The sequence below is a fragment of the Oncorhynchus keta genome, chromosome 34 (genome assembly GCF_023373465.1).
Source record: "Oncorhynchus keta strain PuntledgeMale-10-30-2019 chromosome 34, Oket_V2, whole genome shotgun sequence".
Classification (NCBI taxonomy): Eukaryota; Metazoa; Chordata; class Actinopteri; order Salmoniformes; family Salmonidae; genus Oncorhynchus; species Oncorhynchus keta.
In genome coordinates, this window is record NC_068454.1 from 68,260,310 (window position 1) to 68,279,513 (window position 19,204).

The window sequence follows — 19,204 nt, forward strand, 5'->3', positions numbered from 1 at the left end:
CTTGCATGACTGGGGAAAGAGACCACAGTATCTAACCGAAGTAGTTTAACTTGATAATTGACCTCTTTTACTATGAGTGAGGTCACACAGCGTGCAGATAGAGACCACCTTGTTTCCCTAGACTGTGTAAAGGGTACTGTCTGAGCCCCCTGCCGGGTACTGACATAGTGCCTGCTCTCCCTCTGGAGAGGGAAAGGGCAAAACTCATCCAGTCTAAAACCTTTAGAACAGCAGGGCCTTGCCCTTGGCTCTCTCTCTGTGTGTGTGTGTGTGTGTGTGTGTGTGTGTGTGTGTGTGTGTGTGTGTGTGTGTGTGTGTGTGTGTGTGTGTGTGTGTGTGTGTGTGTGTGTGTGTGTGTGTGTGTGTGTGTGTGTGTGTGTGTGTGTGTGTGTGTGTGTGTGTGTGTGTGTGTGTGTGTGTGTGTCTGTCTGTCATGTCTATGAGTCAGCTCATAAAGTCCAACAAGGATAATTTAAAGTGGCAATCAGCAGTTACTACATCAATGATTGGGCTTATAAATTAATTATACTGCATGTACCCATTGATTCTTCAAACATATAACTTATAAATGGATAATGAGCTTAGTTCAACTGACGTACCCCATCAGAACCCAAAGTGGTTGAGAGTGGTTACATTTCTCTAGCCCCATCCCCACGCGTTTTACCGAAACACTGGTGGACAACGCTTTGGTATTGTTTTAAAGTGGAACTGACAACATTTTAGCAATAGGAAATCTTATAAAACAATCTGTCCATATACACCCCCAGGAAGAATATGACACTTTTTAAAATATGTTCTGACAAGCGCGCACATAGATATGGTCATTTTCACATTTTCATAAATTCTTAGAATGTTTGGCAATTACGTATACTAAGGCATTTGTGAAAATTCTATAGCAATATAAAGTAGGACAGTGGCCGTGCATTTGGGCAATTAACTTCTTATGGCTGGGGGGCAGTATTGAGTAGCTTGGATGAATAAGGTGCCCAGAGTAAACTGCCTGCTACTCAGGCCCAGACGCTAAGATATGCATATTATTAGTATTATTAGTAGATTTGGATAGAAAACACTCTGTGTCAGATTTCAAAAAAGCTTTACGGAAAAAGCAAACCATGCAATAATCTGAGTACGGTGCTCAGAGACCCTACAAGCCAAAAAGATATCCGCCATATTGTGCAGTCAACAGAAGTCAGAAATAACATTATAAATATTCACTTACCTTCGATGATCTTCATCAGAATGCACTCCCAGGAATCCCAGTTCCACAATAAATGTTTGATTTGTTCGATAATGCCCATAATTTATGTCCAACTTTTGTTAGCGCGTTTGGTTAACAATTCAAAACTCACGAAGCGCGTTCACGAGTTGCAGACAAAATGTCAAAAAGTTCCGTTACAGTCTGTAGAAACATGTCAAACAATGTATAAAATCAATCTTTAGGATGTTTTTAACATAAATCTTCAATAATGTTCCAACCGGAGAAATCCTTTGTCTTCAGAAAAGCAAATGGAACGGGAGCTACCTCTCACTGTATCACAATTCCAGTGGGTCAGAGTGTTACGTACTACTCTTGGAGGACACTGCTACAACTCAACTCCCCGTGGAGTGAAAAAAGGTATGTGATTGGAGGTGCGGGTAAGGATGGCAGAGAATATTACCGTTTACAGGGAATTTATTCTTCCTTCACATGGTAAGGTGGGGAAAAGGGGCAGGACGGAACCAAAGCAAAGATAGTAAAAGTAAAAGTTCCCCCTATCCTACCTTACCTGCCTACCCACTAGTTACCTATTCTTAGCACCACCTGGTGCGCTAATCAAAATACAGGGGGTTGTCCGCCCAAGTCTTACCTAATGTGCCTAGACATAGTAAATACTACGGGTATATGTATGCCCGCAGGCCTCTTGCCTAAACACTCCCAAGGTGCCTTCCCCTTCCACCCTGGGAACAAATTAAACACTAATTAAAACTTTGTGAACAATTTAAATAAACCAAAGACACTAGGTACTATAGTATACACATACCTCTAAAGGAGTGGCTACAAAACACTTTCAACAAATTTACCAGACCAACAACCAACACATGACATACAAAGAAGCTCTCTCGTAACAAAGGAACACTGGCTTTTCAAGCTGCAGAAGGAGTCGGTAATTGATGAGCCAGCTGTTTCTCCTGGCGAGAGGGCAGGCTCCAATCTGCAGTGGAGCCAACTAATCAGCTGCTTGGAATCCAACAAACCATCCTGAAACACACACATACAAACCCACAACAACACAGAAACTGGGGAATGCAACACAGGGGTTTATTTCAAGGCCTACCTTCAAACTCAGTGCCTCTTTGATTGACATCATGGGAAAATCAAGAAATCAACCAAGACCTCAGAAAAAAATTGTAGACCTCCACAAGTCTGGATCATCCTTGGGAGCAATTTCCAAACGCCTGAAGGTAGCATGTTCATCTGTGCATACAATTGTACACAAGTTTAAACACCATGGGACCAAGCAACCGTCATACTGCTCAGGAAGGAGGCCAGTTCTGTCTCCTAGAGAAGAAAGTACTTTGGTGTGAAAAGTGCAAATCAATCCCAGAACAACAGCAAAGGACCTTGTGAAGATGCTGGAGGAAACAGGTACAAAAGTATCTATATCCACAGTAAAATGAGTCCTATATCGATATAACCTGAAAGGACGCTCAGCAAGGAAGAAGCCACTGCTCCAAAACCGCCATAAAAAAGCCAGACTACGGTTTGCAACTGCACATGGGGACATGATCGTACTTTTGGAGAAATGTCCTCTGGTCTGATGAAACAAAAATAGAACTGTTTGGCCATAATGACCATCGTTATGTTTGGAGGAAAAAGGGGAGGCTTGCAAGCCAAAGAACACTATCCCAACCATGAAGCACGGGGGTGACAGCATCATGTTGTGGGGGTGCATTGTTGCAGAAGGGACTGGTGCACTTCACAAAATAGGTGGCACGATGAGAAAGGAAAATTATATGGATATATTGAAGCAACATCAAGACGTCAGTCAGGAAGTTAAAGCTTGGTTGCAAATGGGTCTTCCAAATGGACAATGACTCCAAGCATACTTCTAAAGTTGTGGCAAAATGGCTTAAGGACAACAAAATCAAGGTATTGGAGTGGCCCTGACAAAGCCCTGACCTCAATCCCATAGAAAATGTGTGGGCAGAACTGAAAAAGTGTGTGCGAGTAAGGAGGCCTACAAACCTGAGTCAGTTACATCAGCCCTGTCAGGAGGAATGGGCAAAAATTCACCCAACTTATTGTGGGAAGCTTGTGGAAGGCTACCCGAAACCTTTGACCCAAGTTAAACAATTTAAAGGCAATGCTACCAAATACTAATTGAGTGTATGTAAACTTCTGACCCAATGGGAATGTGATGAAAGAAATAGAAGCTGAAATAAATAATTCTCTCTACTATTATTCTGACATTTCACATTCTTAAAATAAAGTGGTGATCCTAACTGACCTAAAACAGGGAATTTTTACTAGGATTAAATGTCAGGAATTGTGAAAAACTGAGTTTAAATGTATTTGGCTAAGGTGTATGTACACTTCCGACTTCAACTGTAAGTGCCATTGAAACACAGGAGTGATGGTAGCTGATAATAGGCCTCTGTACACCTATGTAGATATTCCATTAAAAATCAGCCATTTACAGCTACAATAGTCATTTACAACATTAACAGTGTCTACACTGTATTTCTGATCAATTTGATGTTATTTTAATGGACAAAAAACATGCTTTTCTTTAAAAAACAAGGACATTTCTATGTGACCCCGAACGTTTGAACGGTAGTGTATGAGACAATAGTTTCTCACTTTTGACTTTGATTCCTTTGAAATTGAAAAGGAACAATTCCAAACACTTTAATTTATCGTTTTTATTTTTTCCCCAGCCAATGAGGCAAGCCAGACCTCTGAAGTTTAGAATCAGTGTGGAGCTTGGAGGAGGACGCAGCTAACAAGAGTTACATCAACTCATGCAGATACAGAGAAAAGAGGCTGCCAGAGGTAAACTTGCAACTGTAAAATGTATAATGCTCAATAAATAACAGGACCGATTAATTCCATTCCATTAGTGTCAGTTAGCTGGACGGTAAATCAGACAGACTTCATGGACCCATATGCATCAGATCAGATGTTCTGCTACAAAGGTGTTGAGAAAAAGACCAGATTATTAAAAACTTTTCCATGAGCCAATATAATTCAATGGTTGTTTTAATATCCATATTTTATTGTTAATTTAATTAAGGTGTAGCTGGTATAGAGAAGTTCAGTGTGGGGCAGCAGTCAGGGTGAAAAATGGGTCATATCTAGATATCTTTTCCCCTCCACTCTCCATGTTCTCATGTGACCAATTGGGTTTGAACTCAGGGCATCTACACACCAGAAGACAGTGTTAGCTTGCTGAGTTAAAACAAAACCTATAGGAAAAACCTAAGTCTTCAGCTTTTAGGCAAGGTTGCTCATCACATGAGTAGCACTCACTATCCATAACACTCACTATCTTCCATGTAACTTCTTTCTCTCCTCCTCTCTCCTTTCCAATCCTGTCTTTCTCCAGGTAACGCTGCTCTCTACTTCAAGGAACCTGTGAATGCCTTCCCCTTAGAGGGAGAGAACATACTCTGGTGACTGGGTCCTAGATTTGACTTTATACCAATGGAAAAATCTACATAAGTTCAGAGAATGTGAATATGGAGATGTCGGTGTGGGGGGGTTCAACTGCGGGGGGGGGGGGTTCAACTGTTGCAAACTGATGGGGAGTGGAGTGTTGGGGTGATGGGGGGGGGGGCATAACAATTAGGAGCATCTAACTGCCTTGCTGCATTCAAACCTTAATTAATTCCTTATAATATAAAGTTTCCCCACCAACCAGCTCCCCCACCTCAGGGGAACCCTGGCAGCGAATGAAACAGCCTCTCCGCCTCCTCATGCAGCTTGGCATGTCTGTTTTTTATTACAGGTTGAACTCGTTTTGCTACGTTTTGTTTTTTCAACTTTCATTACACAAACCGTTCATTTTATGGAAAGACATTATTTGTGATAAATGACTGTTGGAAGCACACACTGTATTTCACCACTGGACACCACTGGTGAGGAGTAGCTGCTGCCTGTGGTCCTGTGTCAGGATGGTAGCTATGCCACCAGCAGAAAAAACACCCACCTGCCGTGGCTGGAGCAGCTCCAAACTCTATGTTTTAACTACCCCCGCCTGAAGGTCGGCTGGTGAGGTGCTAAGTGTCTAATAAAGGCCGATCAACACTCCTTAAATGAGGACATTTCTCCTTTAATACCTCACCAAGATTTCCCACTGGCCCTCCCTCTAAATGGGAATGAAGTACTGTAAATTCATCTCCAACTGATGTGAAACGGATCAGGCCTTCTATAACATCATCTGAAAAGTGGATCAAATACCCCTTTTCAAAGCACCTTGAACTTTATAACAAGCTTTTTTCTCTTTCCTTCCGTGCTTCCAAATGAGAAATTCTTGAATAAATATTAGTGTTTCAGATTTGTTTTCCAGAGATAGTTAATCTAACCCTTGCAGTGTTGGTTTCGAAACTCATTATGCCTACAATATTGCTACTGCACATGAGATCAGTTGAATATGGGCACTATCATAACAACTGAGCAGCAGCGGTAGAGGTATCCCAACCCTACCAACACTATAAATCTATAGCGATGCTCTTCTGAACCTAGCCACCAAGGTTTCAGACAAGGACGTATGGGTATGACAATGTGAATCTATCTATACCTTTCCTTATCTTTACTTAACTGTATCCTTATCTGATCTGATCCTAGATAACCTTTGTCTCTCTTGGTTTCCCACTGAGTTCCTGGCACTGGTTCTATAGCTCTGGCTCAGGCCTGTGATCCATGTCAAATCATGTGATGTGTGGAGAGCATGGAGCCGCAGGGAAGCGCTTCACACAGCAGAGCTGTAAACACCAGACTGTATGGGGGGAGAGAGAGAGAGAGAGAGATAAACACACTTGTAGGTTTGGGAAGCCTGGGTGGATAAATATGCTAGGCTTTGGGACTATAAAGTTCTATCTGACATTTTTATTTAAATGACATTCACTAAGGCCCCGATTCCGACCCGAGTTAAGCGAGCGTAAATGGAACCTAATTCAGTTTTTATGCATTTTTCCTTGACCTTGTACTTAAGCATGAGAATATTGTACTATTCACATGCTGCTTGTTTTGGGGGGAGCTCAAATAAATGAAGGTGTGGCGGAGGTGTGTCTACAGAAACGGCATATTATGACTTTGACTTAATTCCCTAATAATTCCACCTCCTTGAGGAAATGCGTGAGGAAACCTAGAATAACGTCTAGCAAACCTACTGGCTCCAAGAGGAAAAACATCTAGGCCTACTTTATTTTTTATGATAGAAATAACACCATTCTCCATGCACTGTAATAGACAAGCGCTATCAATAAGAGTTAGATAAATGTGTAATCCGTTTGGATAAGGGAATTGTAGCCTAAATATAAATGCTACTTGTTTTAAATCTATTTTACCTTATAATTGCTGGAGACAAATGTGAAACCAGTCACTTTTTTTCCACAGTAAAGTTTATGAAATGCTGTGCATTTATGCAGAATTTAAATTCTACGTCCTTTTAACTTGCAGGGATGGGCACTCTCGAAAGTCTTAATTATAGGCTACCCCAACTTTCTCTCTCTCTAATTCCTATCATGTTAAATATTAGCCACTATCAGTACCGACCGTCAGTAGGCCTAATAACCACACATATTCATTCAACTGCCAATTTACTGTTAGTTCCCTTCAGTTGATATAGTCTACATTATCATTCCATTGAATTCCATTGTTTTGTTTACCTTCATGTGCTTCCTCTGTAAACGCCATCACGGCCATGTGGTTGTTGCTGAGGATCATTAGTAACAGTTGATAATATTTAAAAAGACATGAAGGCTAAATAAATCGTTATGAAGTGGAGTGTAGACCAAGCCTAAGAGTTTGAATCCGATACATGGTGTAATACTTGGCTGTCATCACACAGTTCCATGGTTAGTGCAGGCAATAGACGAGAGGACAGCCTACTATTGTACACTATTATCCCTATTATAATTATATGTAAACTAACCTGCCAACATTATCATGGGTGGAAGAACTGAATGTCGGAATATTCAGAATGAATCAAACCGGTTTTCTTTCTTTTGTGCAAAAGGCTATCCAAACCTGTTTTTTTATGATTCATAAATATTTTTCTTCCCCTATATAATAAAACAAGTTATCTACCAATTGGTGCTGAAACAGAGATTAATATTCATATATTTAGATGGCTTTCTTTCATTGATCCATAATATTCTGAACCTGTTCTCTTGATGTATTCTAGTGAGTCTGTCGACAAAATTATAACTACAGGGTACATCGTATTTAAAGGGGTGGCTTTTGATAAACGTACTCGAAACCCTAATGAATGACAACTCCACAAGAAAATCTGTTGGTTAGCAAGAGGAACGTTTTTCAGCTGTTGAATTATATTTATGCAGCGCACACAAGGGAACCAAGCCTGCAAAGCCTGCTATGCACCTTCATAAGGTAAGTCTGAATAGCAACTACTGAGAAGTGCATAGGAAAGGTGTGTGTAAGAAATATATAACTTCCTAATTTGGAATAGGGACCATAGAGTTACTCTTTAGTTGTTCCTTTTCATATTTGGTCCTTTAAATATTTCAGAAGGATGAAAAAAATTAAATGTCTGAAAGTTCTATTTGCGCAAACACCTTTGAACTTGGTGCTATAAGGTTCTATCTGCAATCCAATCACACAATGCTGGTTTGTCGATCACAAATAATGGTATGTAAGGTGAAATACTTATTGAGTCATGAAAGAGGAAGACATCACAAAGCAGTTCTGAGATCTGGGACTTATAACATACTCATTATCTCAAAACTACATTTTGCAGTTAGAACTTTATAGTCCCAAGCCCTTGATTATTCATATCATAGGTTCTGGTCCTCTTTTTCAATTCATTACATTTGTTTCACCACTTTTTCAGAAGATTAGCTATAACGTCAACTCTTTATGGTAAAAATAAGTCAATACAGGTTCCTTAGAGCATGTTTTATTCCCTTAGGAGAGGCATTGTTGTTTTTGTCTTGTTCTACATCAATACGGAAACCTACTTGGAAGGGGGTATTTCACAAATATTACAATCTTACTACATTTGATTGATTAATAGCAAGTATTTTACTGACTTTGGGTGTCAGAGACCAGAAAGATATATCCGTTTACTTATCCAGAGCTAAGCTTTAGCAATGTTGCTAGTTATCCATAGGATATAAGGTGCATTCTGAAAGTATTCAGACCCCTTGATTTTTTCCACATTTTGTTACATTACAGCCTTATTCTCAGATGGATGAAACTGTTTTTTGTTCTCATCAATCTACACACAATATCACATAATGTAAAAAAGCAAAAACAGGTGGTTACATTTTCTTTCACTTTTACTCAGTACTTTGTTGAAGCACCTTTGGCAGCGATTACAGCCTCAAATCTTCTTGGGTATGACGCTACAAGCTTGGCACACCTGTATTTGGGGAGTTTCTCCCATTCTTCTCTTCCGGTCCTCTCAAGCTCTGTCAGGTTGGATGGGGAGCATCGCTGCACAGCTATTTTCAGGTCTCTCCAGGGATGTTAGATCGGGTTCAAGTCCGGGCTCTGGCTTGGCCACTCAAGGACATTCAGAGACTTGTCCCAAAGCCACTCGTTGTCCTGTTGGAAGGTCAACCTTCGCCCTAGTCTGAGGTCCTGAACGCTCTGGAGCAGTTTTTCATCAAGAATCTCTCTGTACTTTGCTCCGTTCATCTTTCCCTCTATCCTGACTAGTTTCCCAGTACTTGCCGCTGAAAAACATCCCCACAGCATGATTCTGCCACTACAATGCTTCACCATAGGGATGGTGCCAGGTTTCCTCAAGATGTGACGCTTGGCATTCAGGCCAAAGACTTCAATCTATACCAGAGAATTTAGTTTTTCATGGTTTGAGAGTCCTTTAGGTGCCTTTTGGCAAACTCCAAGCGGGGTGTCACGTGCCTTTTACTGAGGAGTGGCTTCAGTCTGGCCACTCCACCATAAAGGCCTGATTGGTGGAGTGTTGCACAGATGGTTGTACCTTTCCCCAGATATGTGCATCGATACAATCCTGTCTCTGAGCTCTACGGGCAATTCCTTCAACCTAAAGGCTTGGTTTTTGCTCTGACATGCACTGTCAGAGCATGTCAGAGCATAGATAGGTGTGTGCCTTTCCCAATCATGTCCAATCAATTGAATCTACCACAGGTGGACTCCAATCAAGTTGTAGAAACATCTCAAGGATAATCAATGGAAACAGGATCCACCTGTTCAATTTCGAGTCTCATAGCAAAGGGTCTAAATACTATATAAATAAGGTATTTCTGTTTTTTATTTTTAATAAATGTTTTTGCTTTGTCATTATGGGGTATTGTGTGTAGATTGATGAGGATTATTATTTATTTTTTATCCATGTAACGTAACAAAATGTGGAAAAAGTCAAGGGGTCTGAATACTTTCTGAATACACTGTAGTGTATTTGTAATTTTAGGGAACTATCGCTTTAACAAATGTGTGATGAACATAAATGAATATATTTGATTATGTGATTAGAAAGAAGGAAGTGTATTCTCTTTATTTCATTATTAAATGTCTGTACGTTTCTATTGAAATTATTTTAACATTGTGTGCCATATGGCCTTATGGCTGAACCCAGATTGACAATTCGATCTGCGATTGCACCCCCAAAAAAACGGATCTAAAAATGTCTTAGTGTAACAATCTTCGTAGGTGGAAGAAGAAGAGGACCAAGGTGCAGCATGGTACGTGTTCCTGATCTTTTAATTACCCTGAGCACTAGAACAAAAATACCAAAACGGAACAAACGAAACAGTCCTGTCTGGTACAGAGACAGAAAACAACTACCCACAACTCAAGGGCAAAACCAGGATGCCTAAGTATGGTTCTCAATCAGAGACAACGATTGACAGCTGCCTCTGATTGGGAACCATACCAGGCCAAACACATAGAAATACAAACATAGAACAAAACATAGAATACCCACCCACATCACACCCTGACCAAACTAAAAATAGAAACATACAAAGCAATCTACGGTCAGGGCGTGACACTTAGGATTTTTTTTAAGGTGAGGACCCTGGGTTATGAAAGAAGAATTCACTACAAAACAGTTCTGCGATCACAACCTGGGATGTGAAAACTTTGATGCTCAATATCTCAGAACTATGCTTTGTGCAAATAGAACTGTATAGTCCCAAGGTCTCGTATTGTAACTTGGGAGAGTCAGCCATGTGTCTAAGGGACACGTTTGGGGTTCTAAGTCTCAGACAGGGCTACGTCTTCATAAGAGCGTGTTTCCAAATTACCTCCACTACACTATGTACTGTATTGTAGGTTTGGTTTGTGGAAGCTTGGGTTCACATGGTCTCAGGTTTGAATGAAATACCTCATTCAAGGAAGGCCAGTATTACTGAAGTCTGCAGAGTAATTACGTTGTAGTTACTGTAAATGTTTATTCTGATCCAACACCTTTTTATAGGATTTATCCTGAATGGATGATCCAACCAACAGAAACATCCACAAAATCCCAGAGGAACAAAGGTACCACCTGAACTACAGTGGGGTTTGATGCATCACTGTCTGTGCTGATTCACTATATTACCTTCAGAGGTGAAACTAGATAGTCATCAAGAGAGAAAAGAGAAGCACATTTCAGTGTGGGCAAGAAAAAAGTATCAAGCACAGGTTTTGGAAAACGCGACACATAACCGCAAAGATATGTTAATCTCTCTCAATCTCATAAAACACAAACAAACAAACGCATGCACCACACACACACACACACACACACACACACACACACACACACACACACACACACACACACACACACACACACACACACACACACACACACACACACACACACACACACACACACACACACACAAACTGATGCACCCATGTACGCAAGCACAAACACACACACCAACAAACAATTTGCCTCAAACAATCCACACACATCCACAAATTTAACCCAATCAACCCCGATACACATAACACATATTCACACACAGCCCAGATTAAAGCTGTCATTAACCAGGGTGAGTTAGTACCAGGAGGGTAGCTACTGTTCACATCCAATGTACAACCCATTTCCAACCACCCAGACCCAGACCTGACAATCTCCAGCAGTCTAGGCCTCGCTGCTTCTTTGTGGTTTATCCTTTAATAGCAAAAAGGGGTAGCATGGCAACATTTTTTAATAACAGTAAAACTGAAAAGAGCAAAAATAAACAGAATTTCTGGCATTAGCTTGAAATCAGTTGTAAAAGTAAACTTGTTAACCTGCCCATAACACTTGATTTTACACAAGCCTTTTACAGTGCCTGAAGTAGCTACTTTTCCTTCTGTCCTAGAGAGGAAAATACAACGCTGTGGTTTTCCTTATCAGCCCCATCCAAAAATGTTTATTAGACAGATCGAATTCCAGATAAAGTAAGTGAATGGATGGAGAGGGGCTGGAAGAGAGAAATATTCCCCCCTTTCCAAAGGCAGTCTGATAAACTTGCTACATTGCCACATCGAACCTTTTGTCCACAGAGAAACTGCACTGAAGGTCTGTGGTTCAGAACCACTCATATTCCACAGATTCAGCAATCTAAATAGCAACAAGTTCAGTTACAAGCTACAGTACAGTAAACCTCAGAGCACTTTGTTTTATTTTCTGGCTCGTACAGCTACAAGATGTTTGATACTGAAAGCCCACGGTACTTTATCATCATGCTGACAATCACCATCATGTCTAGGCAATGTGCATATATATAGTACAGTACATAGCCCCTCACCAGTTTAATGGAGGTTTGATCTAACATTCACCATGGATTACAACAGTAAATGACACAATTGTCTTTGCTGGGTTCATTGCGTATGAGCTGAGCTCAATCCAGTCATTGGCAGCCAGTGTTACAGTTGGATCAGCCTGGGATAAGGCTGTACCTGAGTTGAGGAGCAACTGAGGGAGGGATGCATTCAGCAAGCTCACCTGTACACCAACAGACAGGTGTGTCTGCAGCCAGGGCCTACCTGTACCTATAGCTCCTCAACACCCAACACCCATCAGCCGGCACAGATTCCTCTATCCGCCCCAATAGGGGTGACTGTCTCCAAGGTCCCAGGCAGGCAGAGAAAACAACATTTCAGCACCATGCGTACTTCCTGGCCCCTGCGAACGTAGACCCCCATGGAAAACACATTCCAGTGATCAAGGCAGCCGTGAGAGCCCCCCCGCCCCCAAATCCCCTCTCCACACACACACCCTCACACCCCAATCACACCCTCCCCACGCGCACTCAGGCGCATCGCCGAAATTCAAACCCAACGACCCTCACAGGCAACACTCCAGTTCCTGGAGAGTCAAGAGGCAGAACATCTCATCCTGAAAGATGTAATATGTCCTCAGAGTGAGATGAGTGTGAGGGCTGCAAACACCGTGTAGGCAGGGATGGAGGTACATATGGTTCAGACAGGAGTTGAAGTTAGGAGCAATTTAAGTACTATTGCCTGAACTCTAATAGATTCATTTGATTCTATCAAATTAATTGATTCCACTTTATTCTAATAGATTATATTCTAATATATTCTATTGATTCAATCAGAGAGGATCCTTCCACTGTAGGCCCTATTTTCACAAAACAAAGAGAAGCCTTAAGGTTGAAGACTATAATACTCACAATATCTGTTATAAAAATCTATTTCGAAAACATTTAACCGATTCAGTCTTGCAACTGTTGCATACCAAACTCACACGCCAACTGTTTGAACAAACATGGTGCATTGCCATCTTGATATAAAGCATAAGGACTGAAGAGGCTTTCTGATTTGAAGAAAACATATACTTATTCCACACACAAGAAGCCCTGACTGAAATACGACTCTGCCTATAGTATACATTCCAATTTGCTTTGTTAAAAACCATTAGCACTTCTCCTCTTGAGTCCCCTGACAGACTGGAAAAGGAAATGTGTTGTGGATGGTGTCACCGCCGTCCTGGTTGCCCACTTGGCACCTCAGAGTCATTATACAAGGGCTGGGCCATTGTGAGCCCGGTTTGCCTTGTTAACGAACCAGGAGCTGAGAAGCAAACTGAAAGTTTACCCACTTTTTCCTCTTTCTGAGTCCTTCTCTCTCTTCATTGCTCTCGCTCCCGTCTCTTTCTCTCTCAATCTCTCTCTTTCTACATTACCCTCTCCCTTATCTCCCCCCTATCCTTATCTCTCTCTCTCCAACCCCCTCCCTAGCTGAGCTCACCCTCCACTTCACTCTGGTTCTTCTCCCAGTTGCTCTGTATATTACACTTTCTCTGTAGAAACCTGTCAAATAAAGTGATGACCCTATTAACACACTGCATGCAAATTAACAAACAGTCATGAATGCAGTCTTTACTAGGGTGAGAAAAGGGGCCATTGAAGGCTCTTTCCACAGTCTCATTCAGGGGCCACAGTTGTATAATGGCAGTGACTCATTTTTTAATATTTGTGTAATGACATATTATTGAGGTTGAACCAGGTTAACAAACGGATTATTTAGTACACTATAAAGGAAATAGGGTGCCATTTGGGATGCACCCTAGGCCTTAATAAGATTAAAAGGCACTGAGGGAAGGGGGGTGTGTGGCAGTGTGGAGGGTGAGTTTGGTGACAGGGCGGTCAGTGCCCTCTTGTACTTCCAGGTCACTGACCTGCTCCACGTCCAGGCGTGTATCTTTCACAGCATGGCGTGTGTTCAATGGTCATCTGCCTTTTTTCAAAAGCAACTCATCTAGACTATCCACCATCCAGGGCGAGGCACGATACAGCAGGACATGTTGGTTGGTGTATCCTTTACTCAAGGCTGTCACCTAGTGGTTTATTTTTAAAAGAATATACACTTGTTTATTTGTTTAAAGGTTAGACAGCTAGTTTGAGGGCTGTAGCCTGTCCTTGATGTTGAGGCAGTAGCCTACAGTGTTTTAGTTTCACACAGCTGTATAAAAACAGGCCACGGTCTCCTGCAGTGATTTGTGGCTATACAAATCTTTTTTTTGAGGCTCCATAGCTGGCCAGGTCAAGGTGGGGTGGAAGGGGTATTGGGGTGACCTGGGGGCAGAAGTTAGAGGTGGGTGGGGAACCTGCAGGTGTGTGTGCGCTGCTAAGTCCTCTGGCTAGGGACAAGTGCACTGCACCTGCACCACATATGCTCAATCAAACCCACACTCATTCGCATACCAACATCCGCAATGCAAATGCATACACACGGACAACAATATAGTGTTATTGTGTATGTGTGTGTGTGTTTGTGAGTGCGTGATGCCTTGTTTTACAGCATAAAACACCCCTCTCCCCCAACACACGTCATCAGTCAATAACAAACAGATGTGGGACAGTCTGACTTGGTAAGAGACATCACCATGATGAATGTCTTCTTCTCCCTAGACCTGGACGCCCTAAATCTCTGGGGGGGTGATACTCCTCGTTTTCTACCTCCACCTCCTCCTCTTGCTTGCTGGCAAATGATGCTAATCGCGGTCTGGTTACCTTGACTGACTCAGCAGTTTGGATGGCTCTTTCACACGCTGGAGAAAGTCATCAGGAGTACGCAGTGTTCTGGAACAGCGGGCCTGGAGGGGCGGCTAGCTTCCAACCCCTCCCCCAGGCTAGCAGTCAGGCCTCCAGGATCTAGGGATGCAGAGGAGATGCCTTGACTGATATGATGGCATTGACATGGACTTTCTGGTCTCACAGGGTATGTGACTTGTAATGGTAGTACCCTGGACCTTTGTGTTTCCTGCCACTTCAACAATATCTCCCTCAGGTTATATAGACAATCCCTCAGTATCCTGCAAATGATCACATTTTAGAGGACATTTTAGAGTGGCAGACAGACAATGAATCATCACAATCATCTATTCCCAATTGACAATGTGCACAACAAAGATATGACTGTATGCAAGAAGAGTGAATACACAAAATTCCCTTCTGGTCTAAGAGAAAGGAAACAACAAAATCCACTGAAGGGTCGTTCCATGTCATTCCTGCAAGCCATGACACCCACAATCTCAGATTGCTCTGAAATATTTTCTGTTGTTAGAAACATAAGATAAACAAAATAAAATTTCTGGAATGCTTAAATATAATTTAATCTCTGTGAATTTAAGCTAATTTATTGCACCCACATTGGCCATTTTAATTTATAGGATTCATATAATATTCAATAATTACAACTACTATGGAGCAGCTCAGAGTATTGTTCCCCCCCATTTTGTAAAGGGATAGTTCACCCTAATTAAAAAATTATATTAGATTTGGACCAAACTTTTTCCTAACAATGAGTAAGACATAAGGAATACAAAGAATTGGTCAAAATCCCACCCCAACAATGAGTATAAAGCATCAGTTCTCTGTTTGACAGGTAGCATGGAGCTGCGGCTCAGAGAATTGTTTCTTCATCCTATGTAATGTCTTCTCAGTGAATTTGGTGATGTTCTTTTCCCATCATTGAAGTTCTTAGGTTTATTTTTTGGTAATATCAGGATGTAGGATGGGACACAAACTTAACAACGTTAATGACTGATTTCTCTGAACAGAGGAACAAAACATCACCAAATTCACTGAAAATGGGGATCCTCAATAAATACAAATACAAAAATACATTACATAGGATGAAGAAAAAAAACCTCCATTCCGCAGTACCATACTACTTTAGCGTGGGTTCTGGGAGGTCCGTGGGTGATTTTTGACCATTCCTTTGGATTCCTCATGTATAACTCATTGTTAGAAAAAAAGTCTGGTCCAAATCAGATGTTAGGTACTGTAAGTATTGAATATTGTATGACCCCTATATATTACAATGGCCAATTTGGGTGCAATCAATTAGCTTAATTAAAAATGACATTTCAACAAAATAATGTTTCAGGAATGCTAATCTTTCTAACAACAGAAACGATTTCAGAACAACCTGAGATGGTGGGTGTCAAAATCCCCTTTCTTGTGCTTTTTGAGGTGGAACAACCCTGTATCTACTTGTGTCTGGACAGCATCAGAGAGAGTGAGAGTGAAAGCGAGAGAGAGTGAGAGTGAGAGTATGCGTGTACACCACATGTCCGAAGAAAGAAGGAACCCCCTCCTAATTATAGTCTCCAGCCACACACTGGAAGTTTGAGTAAACTTTTTCTCACTATGTGGTGGCAACACTCCATAGAGAGACCAGTAAAAATAACAAGCCTGAAAAGCTCTTCTGTTTCTTCATAGGAATTGTTTGTTTACACGTGATGAAGGGGTGGGGAGGAGTTTGGGGGGATAGAGGGAAGATGGGAGGTCTGTGTGTCGTGTGGTAGGGTAGAGTTTCCCCTGATGGGCCAAGGCATGTTGGGAAATCTAAACGATATGCACCACAAACGATGCAACTGGCGATCGTGTGATCATGTTTTTGCCCTTTTTCTCTGGGGAAATTGGGGGGAATTATGGGTGCAGCTGAACCCCATTGATAAACAGGCTGAGGAGTAAAGTATATAAATGGTCGCTACGCAGGCTTTGGAGATGAAAAATTACCCAGCCACATGTAAACTGTGGTCGGAAAACACAGAAAGCTGCTGACTAACTGCAGTGGGGTAAAAGGTGGGGGCACCCTGTTATTTGGTCTGGGTTTGGGCTGCCTGACTGAGAGTGCCTCACTCATCTAAACATGTCCTCTTTAGTCTGGGTATACCAACCACCCAACCAACCAGGGCTGTATTTTTTGCCACCATCTGTATCACATAAATAAGTGCTCATCACCTTCCTCCTCCCATCCAAAATAGCCCTGCTGCGAAATAGAGACCTGTTGCTGTTATTGTTTTAGCCCTTTATTAGTTTAAAGGCCTGTTCTTGGGCACCCAATTTAAACAACACACCTCATTTAAAAACACAGGAAATTAGTTCACTAACTGTAGTTTATCATTACTTACTTTCCTTACAGAGGATAAAGAAGCACTTAAATCTGAGGAGTTTTCCTAAGTCTTCAAGTGACCTCAATACAGATGCCATTTAATCTGCTCAGGGACTAGAAATCATATCTCATTGGGTTCATAGCTCTAGTAAATGTGTGCGTCTTTTACTGGGTTGACAGGCATCATACTCAGAACCATTCTACAACCATTAGTGCAAATTCTACAACCATTAGTGCAAATCAACACATCATTAAAAAAAAGAAAATAAACAAGCATAACCATAACACCTTGGAAACAGATTTACAACAGGTTTCCTACTAGACTAGAAGCTGGTAAGTGGACTGATGCTGCCCTCAAAATGCCACTCTCAGGGCTCCAGAGTAATGTTATTTCAGTCCAACACGCTGACAGGCCCTGTCCAGAAACAAAACCTATCCCCTACCCTCCTAACAAGCCCTAGACACTTGGCCTCCACCTTACCACCAGCACTGAGAGAGCTCAGCCTCTCAGGTCATGGGTTTATTCATCTGTCTCAGTTCAAAGGTCACAGTTCACCAACAGACAGGGTAGTAGTATTCCATCTTTATTACAGGAAGGTGCCAACCCAGCCACTGCTAAAAACAAGATCCCTGATTGATTTATGGTATAGTAATAACAGGGTTCCTACCCAGGAGGAACCTCAAGTGAGGTGACAGGCTCGTGGTAATGGCTGGAGCGGAATCTGTGGAATGGCATCAAATACATTGTTTACATGTTTGATGCCTTTCCATTTGCTCCGTTCCGGTCATTAATGGAATTTCATGACTTTTCCATGACTTTTAAACCAAACTTCCATTACCACCCATTAGCGGTGTCTCTACGTACATAATCTATAAAAATAAGTATGTGTAATGTAGTATTGACACTGGCAGGCTGCTCTCTGATCCCATTCACAATCTCCTGTAGTTGTGCAAGCACTTAACCCCCCCAAAGTAAAATACCAGATAGGCAATTACAAAAAACACATGGTCAACCCTCAGTTTGTAGAGATACTGGGTGTGCAGGCATTTGATCAAGCCCTGTTCAAACACATCCGAGCCAGTTTATCAAGGCTCGGCTGAGCAGATCATTTCTAAAACGTGGTTTGTTAAATGGGGACTGTAATAAAATCCTGCACACCCACTAGTTCTCCTGGAGGATGGTTGACCACCCTTGATGTATAACATATAAAATACGTTTTATGTCTTTGGAAATAATTCACTGATTTAATATATCAAAGAGCAAATGGCTATGGTAGGTTAAAGTTTTTTATTCAGCAGATGCAACTGCACAACTTTTCTTCAGGAAAGTTCCTTTTGTAGTCACATTTATCTTAGCTGCCTTAGAAGTGTTTACTTTGCAGGCTAACTGGTTATCTGCTAGATGGTCTGGTCCACTTTTAGCCTAGTTGGCCTGCCTAACTAGTTGTTTTTTTGCAAAAAATTATAATAATCTGGACTAATAATGGGGGCCTCAAGGGAAGAAAACGGGCCGGTTTGGGGGCCTTATGGAAAAAAATTTGCCGATGTGTTACAAATGCCAGGGACGATTTCTGGTCCCAGTCCGCCCCTGCTGACTAGCATCTATTGAGTTACAATGTCCTATACAGTGGATGCCCAAATCAACTGGAAGTATCTACAAAACTAGTTTTGAAGCCAAATAATCCAAAAGAAAGGCTACATCTAATCTTTTTTTCCTAAAATTACTGTTTGCGATTCACAAAATTATTTTGATTCACATTCGGTTCGAATTTACAAACACAGACGCACTAATGCGTCATTCCAATCTTGGCGATATGCAGATTTTTTGGGGGATTGATAAAATATGTAAAAACTGTGCCTAAATACATTTTATTATCAAATGATTAAATACATTTCCACTTTTCCAGGCTTAGGAAACACCATTATAAAATCCATTACTTTTAATGACCATAAAAACCCTGTAATAACTTTGTATTATGTTATTATGGTTGTAGTCAATCAGATTTGATAAATTAGCAGGTAACATGTAGCCAGTTGGAACCAGCCTGATCGCTGTGGCTAGGTAAAATGAACCTCATCTAAGGTTATTCCTCACTGATTCAGCGGTGACAAGAGTCTAGATTTCTGACAGAAACTAGACAGTTAGGTTGC